The sequence below is a fragment of the Salvelinus alpinus genome, chromosome 23, assembly GCF_045679555.1.
Source record: "Salvelinus alpinus chromosome 23, SLU_Salpinus.1, whole genome shotgun sequence".
NCBI classification, from domain to species: domain Eukaryota; kingdom Metazoa; phylum Chordata; class Actinopteri; order Salmoniformes; family Salmonidae; genus Salvelinus; species Salvelinus alpinus.
Window position 1 is genome coordinate 32,541,189 of NC_092108.1, and position 9,999 is coordinate 32,551,187.

General features: G+C 39.4%; 1 pseudogene; it reads right to left on the minus strand.

Moving 5' to 3' along the window:
• Positions 1-325: 325 nt before the first annotated feature.
• Positions 326-4,031, minus strand: LOC139551256 (uncharacterized; annotated as a pseudogene).
• Between the last annotated feature and the right edge of the window lie 5,968 nt (positions 4,032-9,999).

Sequence of the window (9,999 nt, forward strand, 5' to 3'; positions counted from 1 at the left end):
TCATTGTTCATTTTCATTGTATGTGTGTTTTTGTACAGTCTGCACAGGTTTCCTCTCACTGTGGGCTGCAGGGCACAGTAGTACACAGCAGAGTCAGACAGCTGCACTCTCTGGATCGTCAAGGGGACTGATTTTGAGTCCGCATCGAGACGGGAATCAAATCTCTCCTTGAACCCTGCAGCATTGTCTCCAGATCCAAAAGAATAACGTCTCAGCATATATTTAGGGAAGTCATTTGCTTCTTGTTTGTACCAAAATAGATATGCATTATTAGCACTGGTGTTATATTGACAACTCAGTGTTACCAGTCGTCCTTCTGCAGCAATCACACCTCCTGGTTGCTGTTGGACATGGTCTCCTGTGCACTCTGGGGAAAAAAGAAAGACAGAGTGATAATTTGAAAGATATTAGAAATGATCAAATTGTCGTAAAAATGTATTATAGACGAGATCAATGAGAGAAAGGGTTCCATCATACCGAAGCAGAATACAACAAGAACCAGCCAGATGATCAGACAGAGTACCATGGTTACAGAACACACTGAGAGTGACTGTGAGTTACAGTAAGAGGTAGAGATCCTCTCTCTCTCTTCCATATCCATCTCAGCCTGTATATCACCATCAACTGACAGACATGAAGGAGGAGCCTGTTCAGAGAGAGGTAAGATTGTAAAGAAATGTATGGGTCAATATTACCTCGTGACTATTAGAAATAAGCACTCTGCAGTACATTAGACAAAGAGAAAAGCTTACGTTTAGCTCAAATAATATGGTAAGTATTGACATAAATGTTGTATGAGGTGAGTATGATTAACTTATTTGAAAATAAATGTTTGAAAACGTACACATATTCAATTAATATTCTTCTACTATATGCTGGACAAACTAATTCACAAAATATGTCTCCTGTTATCATATGTACAGTTTGAACAGGATAATTTGTAGCTCCTCCCTTTGACATAAAACCCGCTCAATGGTGGCTCTTAATGAAGTGTGGTGGTGGTGAGGAAGGTTTGGTTTACTAAATCACTGTAAAGATAGCATCATTGGCATTTATATGAGATAGTGTTTAGAATGTTAAGTCATATGAGATTTTTCTGATATTCATGACAAATGTAATTTATTTCCAAATATAAAATCTCGTATCTCGTAGTTGAATAAGCAAATAACTTTCCTTTTAAAAAGAAGGGAACATAATGGATGGAAGATAGGAACTATTCAGACTCAGGTTCTTGGTGTTCTAGGGGTCTCCGATTCAGGTTATATGGGTTCTAGAGGTCTCAGATTCAGGTTGTCTGTGTTTGTATTGTCAGGATCAGTATTGTGTTTCTGGATTTCCTGTCACTGTGGGCCTCAGGGAACAGTAGTACAGAGCAGAGTCTGTCACTTCAGCAGAGGAGATCTCCAGATCCACAAGGTTGTCCTCTTTTTCATGTGTGAGGGTCCATTTTGTACTATCAGTGTTGGTTATGATCCCAGAGTAGTCCACTATGAGGAACTGTGGAGAGGATCCAGGGTGCTGGAGGTACCATAACAGACTGTTGTTTAATGAGCTCTTGTATCTACAGGAGAGTTTAACACTACCAACCTCCATAACATCCACTACATCTGTCTGGACTAATTATGTCTTCAACACTTGTACCTGTAAAAAATAAAAATATAGACTACTGAGTCAATGTAGACAGCGTACAGTATATCCACACTTGGTGTTTCAAAGTGTATTGCCACTTGATATTGATAATAGCATATTGTAATGAATACTGAACAGTGTACATTCTGTTAGTACACATTCAGTTAATGGAGAGTGAATTCTTACCTACAAGTGCACTAAAACAAGACTGGATAGAGCAGCATCATAGCCACTGGGTGTTAGACAGAGACTTCTCTGTAAAATGATCTTCTCTTGGAACATTCCCTCTCTGGGTGAATCAGTTCCACTCATTATGTGTTATGTGTAACACTAAGCTCCTCCTCTTGACACAATGGGTGCATGTTGACTCCACTTGATGGCACTACTGTCAAATGAAACTTGGAACTACAGAGTAGAAATACACTCCCAGGTGACTGTAGATTTTTGAACAGTGTGTCTGTGTTTCCTGTCACTGTGGGCCTCAGAGCACAGTAGTACAGAGCAGAGTCTGTTACTTCAGCAGAGGAGATCTCCAGATACACACAGGTTCTGTCCTTGTTCTGTGTAACAATGAGTCGAAAGTCTTGTGGATCAACTCTCAATTCATATGGATTATTGGTAGCTGTGACCAGGTAAAGGAATTGGAGACCTGATCCAGAGTACTGTTTGTACCACAGCAGACTGTCTGCTTTTACTGTATAGTTACAGGAGATCTTAACTCTGCTACCCTCTAAATAATACTCCTCAGGACTGGTTGGAGTAATATCAGCCTCTAAAGTATCACCTGTGAAGGAGAAGAAAATAAGCATGAGACTAAACATGAAAACCTCTTATTTTATATTATAAGCAGCCCAATATTTACCAATTAAATAATGACAGACAGTGTGGGAATGACTTCACATAAAACCTTACTTACCAACAAGTGCTGAAAACAGTAAGATTGAAATGTGCAACGTCATGATGTATTTGACAGAATGCAGCTAGGAAAGAGGGTTTACCAAACTGATATGTGATATGCTGTGTACTGTGATCTGCAGGGTGTGATATGTAATGTATGGCTGCTACCTGTCTGCCCTGAAACTACCTCCACTGTCAGGAGGAGGAGCCACCTGCTCAGAGAAATAGAGGTTTGTGTAGTGCTGGAGTGAGGCCCTCTATAGAATACATTTAGTTCAATAAATCTTGTCAATTTACATTTTATTAATTTAAGTATTACATTTCTGGTAATGTAAACTGTATTCGGTTGTAATCCTTATTACTGTTAAACGCCAGAGAATTCACATATTTTAAACGGTTCACAATAAGGATTTGTATTCCCTGATTCTATACAGTTGTACAGTAAGTCTGGGTTTCCTGTCACTGTGAGGCTCAGAGAACAGTAGTACATTAGCAGAGTCTGTCACTTCAGCAGAGGAGATCTCCAGATCCACACATTCAGCCACGTTGTCAACATTAACTGACAGTCGAGGATACGGTGGTTCTGCAGTAACTGTTGTCTCAGCAGATGCTGAATACACTGAGATGAGGAGGAGGATTTGGGGAGCAGATGTGGGATTTTGGTGATACCATAAGACACTGCCTCCACCAAATACTGTGTAGTTGCAGGAAAGCTTGACACTGCCACCATGTATCACATCCTCCTCAAGACTGATGGAGAAAATTCCATCCCCGTAACTATCACCTGCAGAAAACTAACGTGAGATAAAAAAAAAGCTTGTGAGGAAGTATTTACACATTATTATTATTACTGTTAAAAGTATTTTACTTACCCACAAATGTTAAAAAGAACAAGGTGAACCAGCACAGCATGGTTCATGTTAGAGAGACAAGCTTACAATGCATGGAGGAAAGACCTTCATGCCATTTTGAGTGTCTCCTTTTCATTCTCATACTAGCTCCTCTTCTAAACACAACTCATTTTTCAGAGGATCTTCTGAAGTGAATAACAGGAAGAAAAATGATTTGGTTTACATATTGATAATATTCTTATATTATGCGTTTTTACTTACTCTGACAACAGAAGTGACCAACAAGCTCATCTAAAACAAGTCATTCATCAGTGTACTAGTTTTTATACATCTTCTCAGAGATTCTGTATCGCTGGACGTCCTTCAGGGTACATTAGTAGAGAGCTGTGTCTGCCAGAGTTACTTGTTTTATCATGAGTGTAGTTGACGTTTGGGACATGTAGATTCATACCGATGACTAGAGATATGGTCAACACTATTTGCTCTGGCACCTTTATACAGTAGAAACTGAGGTGCCTGGTTAGGGTATTGTTGGTACCAGTAAAGGTAGATGTTACTGCTGCTTGTTTCATATGTACAGCTCAGAGACACTGATGATCCCTCAATGGGGGTGTACTCCACCTTGTCAGGAGTCACACTGTCTCCAGATACCATTCATGCAGAGGATAAATAGATAATACAACTGATTGAAACACGTGCTTATGTTTTAAGACTTTTTAGAAATCAACTTAGTTATTCACATTTAAATGACTTACTTCATCAAAATATGTTTTACTACCAATACCATAATGTAATAATCTGATTATAAGGATGCAATGAGTTCAAATGTTTAGGTATTGTTTACCTGTAGTCATAATCAGAATGATCAATACACTGGTTGATTTCTCCATCTTCAGACTGATGTTTGGATGCATTCACTCTCCTCTGAAATGCTCATATGTGTGTCACTGTGTGAGGTGTACAGCCCTGCTAACATCACACCCACACAAGATGTAAGACTTGTATTTTTTCTACATTAGCGCCAAGGATACACTAGTTTTTGTAGGGGGGCTGTATATCCTGTTGTCACAGTGGGGCTCAAAGCACAGTAGTACACAGCAGAGTCAGACAGCTGCAACCTCTGGATCGTCAAGGGGACAGATTTTGAGTCTTTATCTAGATGCGCACCAAATCTCTCCTTATATCCAGTGGCATTTGTACTTCTAAAAGAAAAAAGTCCCAGCATGAACTTTGGGAAGCCATTTACTTCATGCTTGTACCAGAACAGGTAGAGATTATTAGTATTAACTGCATCAAATTGATAGTCCAGTGTGACCTGTTCTCCCTCAGTAGCGATCACATCTCCTGGTGGCTGAATGACTGAGTCTTCTCCTCTGCATTCTGGAAAAGGACACATATTTGTATTAGGGGAAAGAGGAGTTAAGCAACATGATAGAGGGAATTAAAATGCATAAAAATGTAAAGTAGTATAAAACTGAAAAATATGTTTGAAAAAATAAAGGGATTGGAGAAAAGGACATAAACAAATAAGATAATAATAATATTAACTAAATAACATTATAATACCATAACAAAATGCAGATAGAATCAGTAAATTCCTCAACCAGGGTTCCATGCCTGTTACTGTGAGATCAGTGGGAGAAGAGTAATACCACTCTGATGTAACTAGGCAATGATGAGATGATGAAATCCTTGTCTCCTCCTCTTTCTGTGTATCGTCAAACTCTGAGAAGCTTGTGACATTGTCTGAAGAACACTCTACCCTGTGTTGTTGTGCAGTTTCTTTTTCTTTTTTTTCTCGATAGATCCACAATACTATACTATTCTGTACTATATACACCATCTGCAAATTTGTGTCAGACTGTCAGCTTTATGTATGAGGAAGTGTTTCCTGTCACTGTGGGCTCTATGGCACAGTAGTACAGAGCAGAGTCTGTCACTTCAGTAGAGGAGATCTTCAGATCCACATGGTCTGTATGAACCTGAGCTGGAAGACGATGAAGGACATTTTTCTGGACATATCCAGACTTCGTGCTGAGAATCAGGAACACTGGTTAAGACCTGGGATACTAACGATACCACTGTAGATTGTTTACAGAGCCAGTGTAGCTGCAGGAGGGTGTGATGGTATCACCCTCCACACCACCCACCATAGGCCTAGTTGGTTTGTCATCTTCAAAACTGCTACTTGTCAAGAAAGGAAAAACATGCTGCTGTTTTTGACTTTTTGGTCTGTTGATAATGCCTTTCTCCTTCTATTATCATAAAACAATTTAGTGATACTCTATTTTTGACAACGTTGAAATACATTCTGGGCTTTAAATGAAAACTGTCAAATTGAATACAGCACTCACCAACAAAGACTAGGAGGTGAAGAAATGATGAAAGCAGCAACATAGCTAATTGACAAAGTATCAAAAATACTCTGACACAACATAGGCAGAGTTGAATATCTCTCTCTGCGATAATCGATCAGTCTTGCTGATTTGAGAAAATGTTGTAGCTCCACCTACTGGCAAAGACAGGGACGACAATGTGTTAACGTGTGTGCCATGCCATCTTTGTTGAATGTTAGTATTGATGCATTCATTCATTTTTAACAATGCTATTCCATTCATGTTACACTGCATTATGAAGAAAAAAGTTTGAAATGAAAACAGTGCAATTGTACTGGTTTTTGTATTTGATTTCATTTACCTTTGTAATTTCATTAATTACATTTTTCAAAAAATTAGTAGAAAAAAAAAAGTGTTCTAATGAATGTCAAACATAAAATACAACAATAACAAGAAGTCTCAAATGAAATAAAATTATAAAAAGAAGTGTACAACATAACATAAAACACAAGTTATTCAAACATTAAAGTTAGTAGAAACATGTCAAACGATGTATATAATCAATCTTTAGGAAGTTTTTATCATAAATCTTCAATAAAATTCCAACCGGACAATTCCGTTGTTGATAGAAAGGAAAGGGAACGACCGTCGCGCTCACGGCCACAACTTCAAAGGAATAGATGCTATATATGCATGGATGTCCTGACCGGATGCCCATATTTGGGCATGCACGCGTCATCCGGAACATAGGGTCATAAATCAAACGTTTGACTCGTGCCGTCTACTTTATTCTCTCTTACATGGTAGTATCATGTGTTATCTTGAGGATTCATAATCTAATCCTGAGTTTTATAGTCTAGCTCCTCCTACTGACTATGTAGAATCAAAGTTATTTTACATATACATTTAATAGCAGTTTACAAATTATTTATGCACTGAATACATCACTGGATGGAGCTGTGGTCAAACAAAATACATCAGATGTATGTATATCTCTAACTAACTGACAGGTGACAGGTCTGTATTCTGCTGAGTCAGTGAGTTAAGTGTCACTGGACATCACAGCACAGTAATGCAGAGCAGTCTCTCACTTCAACAGAGGAGATCTCCAGATCTGTACAGATCTTCTCTGTTCAGTTTAACAGGGAGGTGAGAGTATGGAGGTTTAGCTCTCACTACAGTCCTAGAGGCATGGAGGACGAAGAGGAGGAATTGGGGAACTGATCCTGGATACTGTTTATATGCTGAGGAGTAGTTGCAGGAAAGTTGAACATTACTACCCTCCTCTCCATACACTTCATGTTGGTTTGTCTGGATGGTCTATTTGAAATGATGTATTTGAAATGAGGAAAGATCTTGGTATTTATTCTAAAATCCAATAATACTGATAAAAATACATTAGCCTAAAAAAAATGTACCTTTGGGATCGGTGTCCCTTCCACGGGACGGTTGATTTAACGTAGGCTAATGAGATTAGCATGAGGTTGTAAGTAACAAGAACATTTCCCAGGACATATCTGATATTGGCAGAAAACTTAATTCTTATTCATCTAACTGCACTGTCCAATTTACAGTAGCTATTACAGTGAAAGATTACCATGCTATTGTTTGAGGAGACTGCACAACTTTGTACATGAAAAGTTATTAATAAACAAATTAGGCACATTTGGGCAGACTTATACAAAATTTGGAACAGAAATGCAATAGTTTATTGGATCAATCTAACAATTTTGCACTTACACTGCTGCCATCTAGTGGCCAAAATCTAAATTGCACCTGGGCTGGGAAAATACATTATGGCCTTTCTCATGCATTTCAAAGATGATGATACGAAGAAATACAAAAGAACGTTTGGTTTTTTCTTTGTGTTATCTTTTACCAGATCTATTGTGTTATATTCTCCTACATTCCTTTCACATTTCCACAAACTTCATAGTGTTTCCTTTAAAATGGTACCAAGAATATGCATATCCTTGCTTCAGGGCCAGAGCTACATGCAGTTAGTTTTGGGTGTGTCGTTTTAGGCAAAAATGTGAAAAAAAGGGGCAGATCCTTAAGAGTATGACAGGAACACAGTAATTTACTAACCTGTCGGTATACAAAGTAAAATAATTGTGTAGCTTTTTTTTGTTACTTACGCAAGAAACCACTTTGTTACTTAGTAAGCCACACCACTGCCCTAAAACATGCACAACAGGAGTTTATCATGAACTTTCAGGTTTTTGTACAATGTTTCCGGGTTTCCTGTCACTGTGGACTGCAAGGAGCAATAGTACAGAGCAGAGTTTTTTACATCAGCAGAAGAGATCTCCAGATCCACACAGGTTCTATCCTTCTTCAGTTTAATAGACAGTCGTGGGTATGGAAGAGTAGGTGTGAAAGCACCTGCATGCACAGTGAGGCGAAGACTTTTGGAGTATGACCTGGTGTCAAGAAGGGCAGCAAAGAAGCCACTTCTCTCCAGGAAAAACATCAGGGATGGACTGATATTCTGCAAAAGGTACAGGGATTGGACTGCTGAGGACTGGGGTAAAGTTATTTTCTCTGATGAGTCCCCTTTCCGATTGTTTGGGGCATCCGGAAAAAAGATTATCCGGAGAAGACAAGGTGAGCGCTACCATCAGTTCTGTGTCACGCCAACAGTAAAGCATCCTGAGACCATTCATGTGTGGGGTTGCTTCTCAGCCAAGGGAGTGGGCTCACTCACAATTTTGCCTAAGAACACAGCCATGAATAAAGAATGGTACCAACACATCCTCCGAGAGCAACTTCTCCCAACCATCCAGGAACAGTTTGGTGATGAACAATGCCTTTTCCAGCATGATGGAGCACCTTGCCATAAGGCAAAAGTGATAACTAAGTGGCTCGGGGAACAAAACATCGATATATTGGGTCCAAGGCCAGGAAACTCCCCAGACCTTTATCCCATTGAGAACTTGTGGTCAATCCTCAAGAGGCGGGTGGACAAACAAAAACCCACAAATTCTGACAAACTCCAAGCATTGATTATGCAAGAATGGGCTGCCATCAGTCAGGATGTGGCTCAGAAGTTAATTGACAGCATGCCAGAGAGGATTGCAGAGGTCTTGAAAAAGAAGGGTCAACACTGCAAATATTGACTCTTTGCATCAACTTCATGTATGTAACGACTCCCACCGAAGGTGACTCCCCTTCCTGTTCGGGTGGCGCTCGGCGGTCGTCGTCACCGGCCTACTAGCTGCTACTGACTTTTCCTCCCCCTCCCTTTTTGTTGAGTAGTGACACCTGTTTGTGGTTAGGGTGATTTGTGGGGCTTTATTACCCAGCAGCCCGGCCTGCTGGGTGTGCGGGATTGTTGTGTGTACAGTCTGTACATTCTTGTGTGTCAGGGTACGTGTACGTTGGTTTGTGATTTTCGTGTTTCTCACTTTGTTTGTGGTGAAGCATTTGTTTTAGAGTAGCGTCGTGTTTTCACCCGTGTGGGGAATTAAATTTGGAACGCTACTCTGAACTCTCTGTCTCCTGCGTTTGACTCCTTTCATCCACTACACCCCGGGCATTACAATGTAATTGTCAATAAAAGCCTTTGACACTTATGAAATGCTTGTAATTATACATCAGTATTCCATAGTAACATCTGACAAAAATAGCTTAACCTCTCTGGGATATGTGGGACGCTTACGCTTAGTCTGTCACTTCAGCAGAGGATATCTCCAGATCCACACGTTTGGCCTTTTTATCATGTTCTAGAGTAAACTGGTGTTTTGCAGACATTAACTCCATAACCAGTAACTGTGGTGGTGATTTGGGATATTGTCGATACCATTGAAGAGTGTCACCAGCAGTGTAGTTACAAGAGAGTGTAACTCTGTCCGTGTCCAAAGCCAGCACTGCATCAGTATAGGGTGTAATTACCTCTTCAGAATTTAAACATAATACCGTGAATCCACATGGAAGATTGATAATATTTCCTTGGATAGTGCATTATTAGTACTATTAAATATACATAAAATAGACAATATTTATACAACATCTTTATACAACAAACGCTGTCTCTTACCTGTAATTGTTGTGAACACTAAATTAGAAAATAGTAACATAATGGTCTTTGTAAGAGAGACAAACTGACAGTAAAGGCAGCAAATCAGACTGATTCCTGTTCTTTCCAAGAGTGTTCAACTGTTGTTGCTGTTGCTATGGTTGTTGCTGCTCCTCCTGCTTAGATGGATTTTATTAATGTAGATAGAATCATGTCTTATCACAAGGATTCATAATATAATTTTTTGTTTTAGCTCCTCCTACTGACT